The sequence below is a fragment of the Chlorocebus sabaeus genome, chromosome 17, assembly GCF_047675955.1.
Source record: "Chlorocebus sabaeus isolate Y175 chromosome 17, mChlSab1.0.hap1, whole genome shotgun sequence".
NCBI classification, from domain to species: Eukaryota; Metazoa; Chordata; class Mammalia; order Primates; family Cercopithecidae; genus Chlorocebus; species Chlorocebus sabaeus.
The window spans coordinates 56,962,035-56,978,161 of record NC_132920.1 but is presented as its reverse complement, the minus strand read 5'-3'; the positions used below and the strand labels follow the sequence as shown (position 1 = coordinate 56,978,161).

The following is a 16,127-nucleotide window of genomic DNA, read 5'->3' as shown; positions in this document are numbered from 1 at the left end:
CAGAACGGCTCTCAGTAGAAAGGGGAAACAGTGGGTGATTACCTTATCCAAAGGCGGGAAAGTTCCCCATGTGGCTGGGTTGCAGGCTTTAAACCTTCAGCTTGAAGATAGGGTTTCACCGGGTACCCACTCCTATCTGCCTAGGCATTTGGCTTCCTCCTGTCTCTATCAGCACTAGAGATAACAAATATAAGTGTCTTCACCAGTCAACCAAGCACTTTTAATTAGTTAGGTGAGCATGTTGTAAAACAACAGAAAATGAAGACCGTAGTGAACCAGATACTGCCTACCCTTATCAGTTCCAGCGGACTGTTGCCGTATGGGAATGCAGGCCCAGGATTTCCAGATCTTCTCATTTTTTCCAGAAAAACTCGTTTCATCTGTGAAATCTCTTGATTGTTAAATGTTGGAACCTGATTCAACTTTTTATTCTGTACAGGTTAAAAAAAGAAAAAAAAAAAATACCCCACTATCCATGCCTGTAGATCAAAGTAGGCCAGCAGATCACCAATATACAGTCTCTACTAAATACTAATGTTAATACAAGAAAAATATTTGCCTTATTGGTTTACAAGTTCCAGAAGAGTGGAACCAAAACTAAGTTCTAAGTAATTAGCGTCAGGTAAAATAAGGTTATAGCACAATTATCATGGAGAGGATGAAGACCAAAGTCCTGAGTAAAGTATTTTCCTAAATTTCCATCCTTCATGCCTGTGATCCAGTCATATGCAATCACTTGTTCTTGAATAAACCATACACTCTGTCACTTCCAGGCCTTTGTACATGCAGGCCCTGGTGCCTAGATAACCTCCGTACCTTCCTCTTGCTTTTATCAATCACCTTATCTTCATGCTCCAGATCCCAGGTCAAGTCTCATCTGTTCCAGCTAACAGAGAGCAACTCCACACCGTATCTGATGCTTTTGCAGTGAAAAGCTCTATGCTTTATCATTCACACAGTACTATTCTTGTCTGTTTTCTTGTATTTCTTCATGATGAATCCAGAAGCAACTCAAATGCAAAATCCCTGTTTTATTAGTATTTGTAGTCTTAACTTCTAAAACATTGTATGGAACATAGTTAATGAACAATATTTCTTAAATGAATATATGTGAAATCATGTAATAAAGATATATTTTATAATCTTTCAGATAATTAATTTGAAAGATAAAAATATTATTTCAAGTAGAAAATGAGTAGCATTTCTATTTTCAGGTTACAGAACTTCCTGAGAATAGTTTATATTTATTTTTAAAATTATAAGCAAAAGGCAGGTCCTTTCCATTTCTTCCTGACTTAAAAGTAGATATGATGGCTAGATTGATGGCAGCCATGTTGTAATCACAAGGAAAAGGCTTAGAGAATTAACACAGATGTCAGACCTGACATAGTTAAGTCATTAAGCCAACTCCACCATCCAATAATGTCCGGGATTTGTTTTTGATAAAAATTAACTGTTTTTTTTTTTTTTTTTTAAATTCTAAGCTAAGGTACTTTAAAGAGGGGCAGTATCTACTCAAGAAAAAAGCATCAAGAAAAAAGCATCATTCTAGGAGGAAAGATTTATTCTGGTAAAGGGAAATAAAAAATAATTATAGCATATGTGAATTAATGAAAAGGGACTTAGAAGAAAAAGCTGAGCTACATGAATTAAATTATTATTATTTACTATCTCTTCCAAACAAATGCACATACATACAAAGTTACTCACTAAATTGAAAGGATATTTTATTTCGGCAGAAAATAAGTAGCACTTAGAAACCAGGGTATTTGTACATAAAGCAAAGAATGGGCTATACCGTACACAAAAACAAGAAGGGAAAAGTCGATACAATTACATTGACCATTTTTTTCCAGTGGAACATAATGAATGCAAACATCTCCTTGGTTTCTTTCACACCATTACCTGTGAGGTTTTTAAAAATACACTTGAAGTGAACATTAGGACATTTTTAATATGCCAATGACTTCATTTTATTAATACTGCTTCCAAGTTATACAATCCCTAACTCAAGTTTCAGTTAGTATTTGCAAATGAAAGGCAACCTAAATGGAGTTACGTTTTCTCTGTTCTTTTGAAAACAACTTTGTTAAACTGTTAAACTGACTAAGGCAGTGGTTTCTATTATTTTTCAATAATAGAAAAATATAAATTGCAAAAATATTAAAGTGTCTTTCTAGCAGAGTCCATAGGGTGAGTAAAAAGCATTATTCAAAGAGCCTGAATAAGGGAGGACATCATCACTGGCTCCATCTTCTGTGTCAGAGACATCTCAGTCTTGAAATACTGGGTCAGTATTCTCAGAAGTGGAAGGACGTGTCAGGATAATCTGAGGTACCTTTGAGATAATCAGAGGCTGTCGACAAATGAGATGGAGGGATTTTTGAAAGTAAGGAGGCTAGTGGAAAAATAAGCCAAATGCCAGGAATTGCCATAGAATATGAGTAATCAAGTCAATGTAGTTACAGACAAAGCTGTGACAAAAGCATGGATAAAACACGTGGCAAATGTTTTAAGCGGCGGCGTGAAAAATATGGATGCAATGAATCCAATTAGGGCTAGTAAGCCAATAAAACAGTGTTAAACACTCTAAGAGTGTCAGTCTAACTTTGATATTTTATTACCAACATATGACATGTGCATTATCTGTGCATCAGATGATAATAAGTGCTGGGGTTCACCTGTACATTAAAAGGCCTTGTAACAATTTGCATAGATTTTGGTACACTATACAGGAGTCTAAAAACATTTTTTTTCTTTCAAACTATACTCTTTAACAGTCACTAAAGCACAATGATTTAATCAGAATCCCAAATGCTAACAAATGAGTGTGTTGTTTGCAAGCAGCATTTAGCAAGGCAGATTTCACCAAAGTGAAATCCTCATTAGTTTTGTATTATGAAATACAGACAAGAACCAGAAAAGGTCAGAGGACAGATATTCAAATCTTTGCCAAAAAGTCTTTTCAAATTTAGCTATTCTATGGCTGCTATACACTGCCGGGACTCACTGTAAGGAAGAAATCTAAAGAGATCCCCATTCTGGACGGGGATCGTCCAGAATGCGAGATTAACATAACATTTTAAAACTGCAAAGAGTGGGAAAATAAGGTCACATTGGGAATGCAGTCCCAGCACATTGAGCTTTTACTATCTTGTAATAAAATGTGCATATGTATGTTCTGTGTGCCTGGCATTTTATTCATAAAAAAAGCATGCATAACAGAGATTAGAACCACAGTGGACCTAATCTATGCTATAAAGGAATAAACAGATGAAAACCAATCTGGACGAGAAAATTCAGTGAGTCAGGCTCAGGAAATGAAAGCAAGTGTGTCTTATACTTTCTAACACACAACATGGCCAAATATTTATAGTCAAAGCTTGGTAGAGAGCTCTAGCAATTATTGCTTCTAGCCATTTAGGTCTCTGGTTTTGAAAGAACATTTTAGGATTACTGATTTTCCAGATAGTAGGAGGCAGTGTAGGAGACCATGCTTTCATCATAAAATGTGTAATATTAAACTACAACAAATGTACTTATTTAATCTCTCATTTCTAACTTCAGAAAATCAGAGCAGCCTTCCTATTATTGTGGGTTAAATGAGGCTTTATCACAAACGTAAGTCATTTGAAGTCCATAGCTCCTTGAGTGATATGCATAATTAAAAAGACCTGAGAATCACAGACCTAAATCTCATGTCCGGATAATTGAGAATAAAATCTAAAAAATTGAGTTGCTAAACGTAGATTTACTTCCAGAAGCTTTAGTGATAAACTTCTAGCTTTTTGAATATGTTTTGTGTATACTAGAAAGCCTGCATTTCCTTTCGTCATATCAAAACAATTTGACTGTTCTCTTTCCCGCGTGTTGCTACACTGTGAAAGAGTGTGGGATGTCCCTTTTCTCTAAGACCATGCTTTTCAAAAAGTGATCCAATGACCCCTTATGCAATCTTCACTGTGCTACTAGTTAAGCAGCTAAAATATGAAGGCCACACTCCCCACTTCTAAATGAAAATGTTTAATGATAGAAGTCAGGAATCTGCATTTTAACAAAGTTTGAGAACTGGTCCTAGGGAATGTGACCGCTCTACTATTTTTAGCTGTGACACTTAATTCAGATACTCCCATTAGGAGACTATCAAAATCTTTAGATAATATTCAATTTTAAAACTTATCCTTTATGAGGGTCCGCTGACTTAATTCAGAGGGCTTACTTAATTCAGCTATTTATTGTTACATATATTGCCTTAAAAAGGATAAGGCTTAATTATATACAAAATTCAATATATGAGGCCGGGCGTGGTGGTTCATGCCTGTAATCCTAGCACTTTGGGATGTTGAGGTGGGCAGATCTCTTGAGGTCAGGAGTTCAAAACCAGCCTGGCGAACATGATGAAACCCCATCTCTACTAAAAATACAAAAAAAAAAAATTAGCCAGGTGTGGTGGTGGGCACCTGTAATCCCAGCTACTTGGGAGGGTAAAGCATGATAACTACTTGAACCCGGGAGGCAGAGGTTGCAGTGAGCCAAGATCATGCCATTGCACTCCAGCCTGGGCAAGAAGAGCAAGACTTCATCTCAAAAAAAAAAAAAAAAAAAAAGAGAGAGAATTCAGTATATGATAAAGTTGGTATTGCAAATCACTAACGCAAAGATTGGCTTTTTATAAGTCATGCTGGACAACTGATTAGCCATTTGGAAAAAGATAAAATTAGATCAATTCTTCACACCATATACAAGAATAAATTCCAAATGAATCAAAGTGTAAAGAATAAAACTTTACAAGTACTAGAGGATAAAGATGGATGAATTCCTCTATAAGAAAATCCTTTCTAACTGTGACTAAAAATTCAGATGTAATTAAAGAGTCGAGTGATAAACTTAACTAAATGAAAATTAAAGTTTTACAAGGAAAAAAATATAAGCAAAATCAAATAACAAAGTACAAGCTAGGATAAAATATTTGCGTGCTCTCTATACATATATTATATATATTATATATGCCATATATAATATATAAAATAATATGTTATATATATTATTTTATCATTAATATATTATGTATAATTATATAATATATTATACATTATTTATTAATATTATATATTACATAATTATACATATTATATATAATATATTATTAATATGCTATATATATTATATATTATATATACATAATATATTATATATTAAATGTATTATATATAAATTTTATATATATAACACATATGATACATAGTCTATAATATATAATTATATATAATATATAATATTTATATAATATATTTAATATATAAAATATATTATATATTATATATCATGTATTATATATAATATAATATATAATGTTAATAAATATTATATATAATATATTATATATAATATGTGATATAATATATATAATATATAAGTGATATTGAATATCTCATAGATAAGGCATTAATATTCCTAATATAAAAGCAAACTTTTACAAATTAAAGGAGAAAAATATCCTATAGACATATGGGCAAAAAATATAAGTAGACAACTCACAAAAAGATGTTTTAAATGGTTCTCAAGCATTTGAAAAGATGTTTCACTTCACTAACAATAGTAGACACAAACTAAAACTACAATGAGATACCAGTTCTCACCTGTCCCATTGGGAAAAATCTGAAAGCGTAACAATACAGTTCATTGCTGAGGCTGTGAGGAAACAGGCACTTTCATACATTGCTGTTGGGGATCCAAAATGATTCAAACTCCATAGAAGATTGGACAACAGCAACCAAAATTACATATGCATTTGTCCTTAAACCCAACCATCCCACTTCTAGGAATTTATTCTAAAGATAGTCTTACAACTACAAAAATACATATGCAGAAGTTCATTCATTGTGGCAGTAGTTTGTAATTGCAAATATTAAAACTGCCTATATGTCTAATCATAGGACATTGTTGAAAAAACTCTGGTACAAACACACAATAGATACTATGTCATGGTAAACATAGAATGAGAAAGCTGTCTATGGACTGATGTGGAATGATGGTCAAAAGATCTTATAAAGTGAAAATCAAAGCACCAGAAACTGTATATAATACCACTATCTTTGTTTAGGAAAGAAGGAAAAATAAGAAAACATACATATATTTTATATTTACCAAAAATTCACCAGAATGAAAAGCCAGAAAAAATTATTATTATGTTGGTTGCCTACAAATGGTGAAGGTAATGAGAGTGCCATGGCTGTAGAAGGGAGGAATACTTTTCTGAGTATACTTTTCTGTAAGTTTTGACTTTTGAAAGCATGTTAATGCTTGACATATTCAAAACAATTAAGTCAGCAAGGATAGGAAAGGGAGAAACTGAAACAATGAACCTAACTGTATTTCAAATGAATACTATAATTACAATGGAGGGCAAAAAATAACTAATTTGAGTAACTTATAACAGTTTTGACTGCACATCCTACAGCCCTCAGTCTTGGACAGGGTAGGGAAATGGGAAAACTGGAAACTAGAGATCCTGAACTCTTTTGAGTAGCTTTGCATTTTTGTAGATATGGGTGAAGTCATTCTGAAACTACTTTAGATGTATTATGAGATTGAGCAAATGAGTAAATCTATTGATTTTAGAAGCCAAGACTCTCATTGTGAAAGAAGGTACATGCAAATATGGAATGGGGGAAGGTAAAAAAGATGAATTGAAATTGGAAGTATTGGTGCTCACTTATGATATCTAAAATATGCACATGTATGTGTATAAACATGTATATGTGCATATCGTGTATGTATGTGCATTTACATGTATGTAAGTATAAGTATATGCATGCATATATCTCCTGGCTCCGTTCACTTAAAAAGGTATAGAAGCAGAGATATTCCAGGAGCAAACAGCACAGCTAGTGCATGGATTTTTATCTCTAACACTATTCCCCACCAAAAGGAACAAGGGTTTCCTGGAGAAGTGACTGAAAGCAGGGCTGGGGAAGCGTGATAAACCTGGAACATTTTGTTATACCAGAGGTAAGGATGTACTCCAAAGAATAATGGACATATGGCACAGGCACACTTAGTCAGCTTGAAAGGATCCAACTGGCCAAATCTGGGATAATCCACCACCAAGCTAAATAAGGATAATAATTATACACCACTTGGGGGAAAGTGGGGTAGAAAACAGAAATCCATGAGTTCATACAGATAATACACACTGCTAGGGTGTGAATATATGTATTGCCCCAAAATTTATGTGTTGAAACCTAACCTCTAGAGTAATGGTATTAAGAGGTGGGATCTTTGGGAAGCGATTAGGAATTAATATCCTTATAAAAGGGGCCTGAGGGAGTTCATTCACTCTTTCCACCATGTGAGGATAGAGAGAAAGCACCATGTATAAGGAAAGAGCCCTTACAAGACACCAAATCTGCTGGTGCCTTGACCTTTAACTTCCCAGCCTCCAGAACTGTGAGTAATAAATTTCTACTATATATAGACTACCCAGTCTAAGATATTTCGTTACAGCAGCTGGGACAGACTAAGACACATTCATCCATACATGAGGAAAAGACAGGGTCCTTGGTTAAACTAGAAAGTCACATGCTGACTGGTAAACATGGAGGGAGTGCTGAAGTGATCCTCATCATTTTGTTACCATCACAGCAAAGACTGGTTCAGGCAAGAATCCCAATAGATGCTAAATCTGAGGGGAAATTGTAATGAGGAGCAAGATATTTGCATGGTCTTAAAGTGTCTGTCCTCAAACTCATTATTTGCAAGGGAGAAAATGGTAACTATTTACTGTTGGAGAAATAGGACAACACTCCTACTGTGTGAGGAAAACTAGCGTCACCAGGGAGGGGCAGACGGACATTGTGTGCCTCCAGATATGGCTGCCTGAGAAGCACACAGTGTCACGTATGCAATATCCTGGTCAGGAATGTAGAACCTGAATCTAATGATGAGGAAACATCAGACAAATTCAGAATACAGAAACTCCTGTATATAGAAAGTAGGGGGACTCTGTCTTCAAATCTGTCACTGTCACAAAAGGAAAAAAAAACATTTAAAAAGGCTGTGGCAATGTTTCAGAGATTAAAGAAACATGACAACTAAGTGCAGTATCTGTCCCGAGACTGGATCTAGTACTGGAGGAAAAGGAAGCCATAACAAACATTGGGTCAATGAGACAATTGAAATACAAATTAAAGTATTAATGTTATATTTACCGAAATTGAGGACTTCCATGTGGTTATTTATGAGAATATACCTATATATAAAGAATAATATTTAGGGATAAAAGACCATGCTATGTAAAACTTATTCTCAAATTCTTTAGTAAAAACAAAATATTTTATGGTATATACACAATATTATACATGTATGTATATATGTGTGTGCAGATATACATTATGCACATATATATGCATATGTGGAGAAAGAAAGAAAGGAGAGTGCACAAATGATTAGGCAAATTGACTAAAATGTTGACAATAGAAGCTGGGTAAAGGGTTAACTGATGTTCTTTCTACTATTCCTATTCGAGTAACTTCTATAAGTTTGAAACTGTTTCCAAATAAAAAGTCAAAAATATACATAGGCCTTTGTATTAGTCCATTTTCACACTGCTATAAAGAATACCTGAGACTGTGTAATTTATAAACTGACTGACAGCTCTGCATGTCTGGGGAGGCCTCAGGAAACTTACAGTCATGGCAGAAGGCAAAGGGGAAGCAAGCAACTTCTTCACAAGGTGACAGAAGAGAGAAAAGAGCAGGGGAAACCACCACTTATAAAACCATCAGATCTCATGAGAACTCACTCACTATCATGAGAACAGCATAGGGGAAACTGCCCCCATGATCCAATCACCTCCCACCTGGTCCCTCTCTTGACACATGGGGATTTCAATTCAAGATGAGATTTGGAGTGGGGACACAAAGCCGGACCATATCAGCCTTCAAGAAATGTTTGATGTCTTACTAGTAAATTTCATGATATATAAAGCATAAATAAAAAAAAGTATGGCAAAATACGTATTTATGCATTTTAAATGTTCATCTCTCAGTTGACTCATCTAAAGGTAGATAGAATGAACAGAAGGAAAAGATTTGAATATGTAATTGGATTAGAAGATAAAGGTCAGACTATCAGGAGTAGTAAAATTAAAGTTGATGGAAAGTGTTGTCCTACCAACCTATAGGGAGGCAAAGAAAAAGTGCTTATAAAGAAAAAGTGCTTATGTCTCAGAAGCATTCATTCAACTCCAGAGGACCAAGTCCACCAGTAAGAGTCACCTTTCCAAAGGATTACATTCATATATTCAGTTTTTTTCTTACATTTCAAATTGTTGACAAGTAAAACCCAAGATAATGATGCACCTTTGAGCCCTCACGTAATCTCTTTTTTATTGTCAGTATTTTACTTCTGCAAAGAGAGTCACAAATATCTGATAAACACATTCTGAAGGAGATCATAAATACAGATAGCACTGGGGTCTCTTTACCATTTCTTAATGACACCTCTGGACATTAGTGTGATACATCAAGAGAAAAATTAAGAGACTAAATTCAAGTTTTATGACAAAATGAGAACATTCTCAATGGGAATTTAAAACTAAGCATTGATACTCAAAGCATAAATAAATGAAAAACAATCAGAAGAAAATCTTCTCCAAACTGCCTCGCTTATCCCCAGGTGAGGTGGTAAGAACACTTTCCCTGAGATTTGGTAGTTGCTAAAAAATTGTATCCTTTTTCTCCCTGCCCTACTATCTTTTAGAAAGGATAAGTCTGAACAATAACATTTATCTTATATAAAATGCTAGGAGTTAAATACGGATTAAGTCCACTTAAGACCTCTTAAAAAACCACAAACACTTTTAAGTGACCATGACTATAAGAAGTCTTTCTTTTTCTGGTAGATATTAAAAAACAAAAACAAATAAAAAAGGAACTAAAAAGGAACAATCATGCAAACAGGTAAATGAAACCCAGAGAAACAGGATGAAAGAATGACCAGCAGAGATGAAAGCTAATAGCAGCATAAAGAAGAAAACCCTTTAAAAGGTCAGATAGTGAAATGAAAAAAGGAAAAAAAAAAAAAAAAAAAAAAAAAAAAAAAAAAAAAAAAAAAAAAAAAAAAAAAAAAAAACAAGTGTTAGTTCAAGACGGGCCAGCTGGAAGCAAATGTTTTTGGACTTTTTTACTACCGACTTAAAAAACAGCCCAGCCAATGCATGATGGACGCCACTAATTTTAAAGCCAATATATTTTGTTTAGGAGATGCTGTGAGAACCCAGTGTCCAACAAAGGAAATATTTGCATGGCCAATTTGAGTATACCTAAAGGGACGTCACTTAGCTTAAACCTCCCACTGTGAGGTTCAACAAATTGACTGGAAGCGTATCTGAATTAAAAATGGAGAGTTCTGAGAATACCCCATCAGTGGCATTGTGAGAAAATATTATCGACTGTTTTGAATCATCACCAAGGGAAAGCATAATTTCATTTTGTAAGAAGTTTGTAATTTTTTCTACTATGAGATGAAATCTAAGAACTATATTAGGAGCAAGCAAAATAGCTCTCACAATTTACTGAGTAAAACCTAAACAATATTTATATGATAAAAGTATTTATATATATTTTTGTTTGTTTGTTTGTTTGTTTGTGACGGAGTCTCACTTCGTCACCCAGACTGGAGTGCAGTGGCGCGATCTCGGCTCACTGCAAGCTCCGCCTCCCGGGTTCACGCCATTCTCCCGCCTCAGTCTCCAGAGTAGCTGGGACTACAGGCACCCGCCACCACTCCTGGCTAATTTTTTGTATTTTTAGTAGAGACGGAGTTTCACTGTGTTAGCCGGGATGGTCTCAATCTCCTGACCTCATGAACCGTTCACCTTGGCCTCCCAAAGTGCTGGGATTACAGGCGTGAGCCAACACGCCGGGCCAAAAGTATATCTGTGTATTATTAATAGGAGTCGTTAAACCTAAAAATGAAGACAAACGCTTTTTCATAATGTTTTCTTATTTTTTTAAGGTGTCTACTTTCACAAAATTTTCCAGAATTCATATATTTGATTTTTCATCATTCTCCAATACTGAAAACTGACTCATGCTTCAATCTTTTTAAATGTAACTTTCTTTCTTCTAGGAGATGGCCCTAATAAGAATGCTTCTTGAAATATAGACGAGAACAAGATGTTATCTTAGTTCTAACACTCACGCAAAATCCAGTCCCTGTGAGATCCAGGATATCATCCCTCGGGCTCATATTAAAAAACAGTTCTAAATCTGACTTGAGCTGAATCGTTGCTTTGTGTGTCTGTATCTTTTAAATTATTAATTTTCCAGATTTTATGTAACCCAATGTGTTGCATATGAATATTACTTTCTAGGTTACATCTAGCATGTGTTCAACCTCAGTATTCAAATTAAATTTACCACCATGATGGATCAGTCACTCATTAACTCTACTCGTTACCTCTGCAGCACCTTCAAGGCGAGATCACTTATTCCTTCAGATTTTTTTTTTCCCTGATCCAATTCATTAGATTCCATACTACCTACAACCTACCCAACTAGGTAGTTAAAGGGTGAAGTCCAGATACACATCTGGAAACATTTCTGGGGCAACAGGGTAGAGGCTAGTGCCCTAGGGATGAGTGCCCTACACTCTCCTCTCCACTCTATCCATCCCTCTCCTGCTCCCCCACAACACTACCCCTCATACCCCATGCAAGAAATCCCAAGAGAGGAAACCTTGACCATGCCCACAACAAGGGCAAGGCAATGTTTTGGTATTTTGAGACTAGCTAGGAACGTTGATGGAACTGCAAAGCATAATTACATATGTGGGAAAACATTCTGGGTGATTATTAATTAATCAGGAACTCGGTGTGAAAACGTTCAGAACATGAGTTTTTGGAGCCTCATAAATCAAGAAATCAGGAACCTTTTCTTCCCTCTGTAAAAAGCGGTTAAATGGACTATGTTAAGAGTCAACTTACTATATAACTAACTACTTTTACAGTATTAATACTAGATAATTTTTCTTTCCTGAGACTGTAAAAGAACTTATAAATGTAATCTTTTCCTCTCTTCTATAGAAATTATTGAAAAGGTAAGTTATCTGAAAAGGCTTTTAGGCATTTACTTCATGGGGCCAATAGTTCCTTTTCTACTGTTTTCCAAGCAGAAAAGATAGATTGATTGTTGCAGAGTTTCCTAAAAGCAGATACTAAGATGGATTTTGGATCAACAACTGTGAAGGGTAGGAAACAAAGATGGATTCGGCAAAGGAAAAAGAAAGATTGCCATGCAGGCCCAGGAAGCCTGAGGCAACCCGACTGGGAGCTCAGAAGTGTAGGATACAACAGAGATGGCCCCTTCAGGCAAAAGTGGCTGGGCAACTATTCCTCTTTCCGTCTCAGTCAATTGAGGTGGGCTGCTAGGGCTGAGGGCGAAAGAGCAGGTGTCTCTCTGCAGCTGAAGCAGACACAGAAGGCTATGAAGACTATTGGCTGCCTGGTGCCTGCACCTCCCACAGCTAGCCAGCAAGCCCATCCTTGAAGCAGAATCCAGCAACACACCTTCATGTCTACAGCAGTGGTATTAACCAATTAGATCAGGGTGCTACTTAGTTGCCTGTCTTAAAGGCACTTGCAGGCTCTGATTTATAGAGACATGTCATTTAACAAAAAACATTTAACATTTGTAAACCAATTTTTAAAACCCAGGGAAAGTAATTCATGGAGAGGCCTGCCTTGAGTTTGTCCACATGTTTGTTAAGCCTAGTTTCTTCAGCCAAGGTTGGCAAGCATTTTCTCTGGAAAAACTACCATCACATCTGTTCCTTACCCTAAAGCTCTGCAGCTTGCTCGGGTTTGGTGATCCCCATAGCGAATGGCAGAAATCATCTGGAGGAGTGTCCATCTTTAAACATCTTCAAGAACTACAGAAACACAAACCAGAGTGATTTCTGGCTTGCTTATCAGCCCCTGGGCACAGACCAACAAGCACGACAAGTGCTTTCTGGTTGATTATGTAAACAAGCTCCGTAGGCCCCTCTCAAGCATCGCTGCCACGGTTGCCTAAGGAGAAACAACACTGTGAAGCAACATGCATAACAATCCCTCCTCAATCAAGCTGTCCCTAGGAGTTTCTTTCTTTCTCTAGCATAATCATCATTCTCATCCAGCTACGGCAGGCACTTTGCTACGTTGCCATGGGGATTACACTGAAGATAATCCCTTGTGAACATTTGCAGATCCTGACAACCCACTGGGGCCTGATGTTGCTTTACCCCCTCAATCTGAACATGGTCATTGAAGACTCAGCCACTTGGCTCTTGATTTTAATCCTAATGCTGACCCTCTTCCTCACAGCTGTGAGTCTTTGAACAAATATTTTCCAAACCTGTTTCCTTAGCTGAAAATGGGGTGGGAGAATGTGTGGTTGGTACAGATGATGGCTAACTCCAAAATTCCAGGGGCTACAACACTACTACACACATCCAAGGGACACTTCTCTATCATGACTCTATTATCGGGCAGTTTAAAAAATTTCAAAGCATCTATTAAATGATGCCCAGATGCCCAGAAATAATAAAATTATATCCCAATGCAATCGTTGGGTTTCTTAACAAGAGAATTATCAGTATACAACTCAGGTGGTGGGGTGGTATGAGGTTGAGATAGCCTACTTTCTTTTTAAATCAACCCAGAGTTTGCTTAAAACAAACAAGAACAAAACAAACACTCCTCTGAGTGTGCGCTAGTCTGAGTGTGTGTTCCTCTGAGTGTGACTTCCTCTGAGAGAGCGCTCTCCTGGGTGTGCGCATCTGAGTGTGAACTCGTATGAGTGTGCACTCCTCTGATTGTGAGCTCCTCTGAGTATGTGTTCATCTGACTGTGAGCTCCTCTGAGTGTGCACTCCTCTGAGTGTGAGCTCCTCTGAGTGTGCACTCGTTTGTGTGAGCTCCTCTGAGTGTGCGCTTGTCAGAGTGTGCGCTCATCTGAGACTGTGCTCCTCTGAGTGTGCGCTCATCTGAGTGTGCTTTCCTCTGAGTGTGATCTCCTCTGAGTGTGCCCTCCTCTGAGTGCGTGCTGCCCTGAGTGCATGTTCGTCTGAGTGTGCGCTCCCCTGAGTGTGCACTCCCCTGAGTGTGTGCTCCCCTGAGTGTGCGCTCCTCTGAGTGTGTGCTCCTCTGAGTGTATGCTCCCCTGAGTGCACGCTCGTCTAAGTGTGTGCTTTCCTGTGTGTGCACTCCCCTGAGTGTGCATTCTCATGAGTGCATTCTCCCCAAAATGCGTGCTCCCCTGAGTGCACACTCGTCTGAGTGCGCGCTCCCCTGAGTGCGCGTTCCACTGAGTGCGAGCTCCCCTGAGTGTGTGCTCCCCTGAGTGTGAGCTCCTCTGAGTGTGCACTCGTCTGTGTGAGCTCCTCTGAGTGTGCGCTCATCTGACTGTGCGTGCCTGTGAGTGTGATCTCATCTGAGTATGCGCTCATCTGAGTGTGCACTCCCCTGAGTGTGCGCTCCTCTTAGCATGCGCTCCTCTGAGTGCATGCTCCTCTGAGTGCATGCTCGTCTAAGTGTGTGCTCCCCTGAGTGTGTGCTCCCCTGAGTGTGCGCTCCTCTGAGTGTGTGCTCCTCTGAGTGTATGCTCCCCTGAGTGCACGCTCGTCTAAGTGTGTGCTTTCCTGTGTGTGCACTCCCCTGAGTGTGCATTCTCATGAGTGCATTCTCCCCAAAATGCGTGCTCCCCTGAGTGCACACTCGTCTGAGTGCGCGCTCCCCTGAGTGCGCGTTCCACTGAGTGCGAGCTCCCCTGAGTGTGTGCTCCCCTGAGTGTGAGCTCCTCTGAGTGTGCACTCGTCTGTGTGAGCTCCTCTGAGTGTGCGCTCATCTGACTGTGCGTGCCTGTGAGTGTGATCTCATCTGAGTATGCGCTCATCTGAGTGTGCACTCCCCTGAGTGTGCGCTCCTCTTAGCATGCGCTCCTCTGAGTGCATGCTCCTCTGAGTGCATGCTCGTCTAAGTGTGTGCTCCCCTGAGTGTGTGCTCCCCTGAGTGTGCGCTCCTCTGAGTGTGTGCTCCTTTGAGTGCATGCTCATCTAAGTGTGTGCTCCCCTGAGTGTGCACTCCCCTGAGTGCGCGCTGCCCTGAGTGCGCGCACCCATGAGTGCATGTTCGTCTGAGTGCACGCTCCCCTGAGTGCGTGCTCCCCAGAGTGCGTGCTCGTCTGAGTGTGAGCTCCCCTGAATGTGCGCCTCTGAGTGTATGCTCGTCTGAGTGTGAGCTCCTATGAGTGTGCACTCCTCTGAGTGTGAGCTCCTCAGAGTGCGTGCTCCTCTGAGTGTGCGCTTGTCTGAGTGTGCGCTCCTGTGTGATCCCGCCTGAGTGTGCACTCATCTGAGTGCTTGCTCCCCTGAGTGCACGCTCGTCTGAGTGCACGCTCCCCTGAGTGCGCACTTCCCTGAGTGCGTGCTCCTCTGAGTACACGCTCCCCTGAGTGCATACTCCCCTGAGTACACGCTTCCCTGAGTACGTGCTCCCCTGAGTACACGCTCCCCTGAGTGCGCCCTCCCTGAGTGTGCGCTCGTCTGAGAGTGTGCTCCTGACTGTGCGCTCGTCTGAGTGTGTGCTCCTCTGAGTGTGATCTCTGCTGACTCTGTGATCATCTGAGTGTGTGCTCCCCTGAGTGCACACTCGTCTGAGTGTGCACTTCCCTGAGTGCGTGCTCCCCTGAATGTGTGCTCCCCAGAGTGCGTGCTCCCCTGAGTGTGCGCTCCTCTGAGTGTGCACTCGTCTGTGTAAGCTCCTCTGAGTGTGCACTCGCCTGTGTGAGCTCCTCTGAGTGTGCACTTGTCTGAGTGTGCACTCGTCTGAGAGTGCACTCTTCTGAGTGTACGCTCGTCTGAGTGTGCGCTCCTCTGAGTGTGAGCTCCTCTGAGTGTGTGCTCCTGAGTGTGAGCTCCTCTGAGTGTGCACTCATCTGGGTGAGCTCCTCTGTGTGCTCGTCTGAGTGTGCGCTTGCCTGAGAGTGTGCTTTTCTGCATGTGTGTTCATCTGAGCGTGCGCTGTGAGTGTCATCTCCTCTGAGTGTGAGCTCATATGAGTGCGTGCTCCACTGAGTGCATGCTCGT

General features: G+C 39.2%; 1 long non-coding RNA gene across 1 annotated transcript in view; it reads right to left on the bottom strand.

The window, feature by feature from the left end:
- Positions 1–1,702: 1,702 nt before the first annotated feature.
- The window catches only part of LOC140708947 (uncharacterized), a 44,331-nt gene continuing 29,906 nt past the window's right edge, over positions 1,703–16,127 (bottom strand). Inside the window, exons 2-3 of the long non-coding RNA XR_012089259.1 lie at positions 4,509–4,583; positions 1,703–4,414 (exon numbers count right to left, since the gene is read on the bottom strand). This is a non-coding gene — a long non-coding RNA (uncharacterized lncRNA). The remainder of the gene's footprint in view (positions 4,415–4,508; positions 4,584–16,127) is intronic.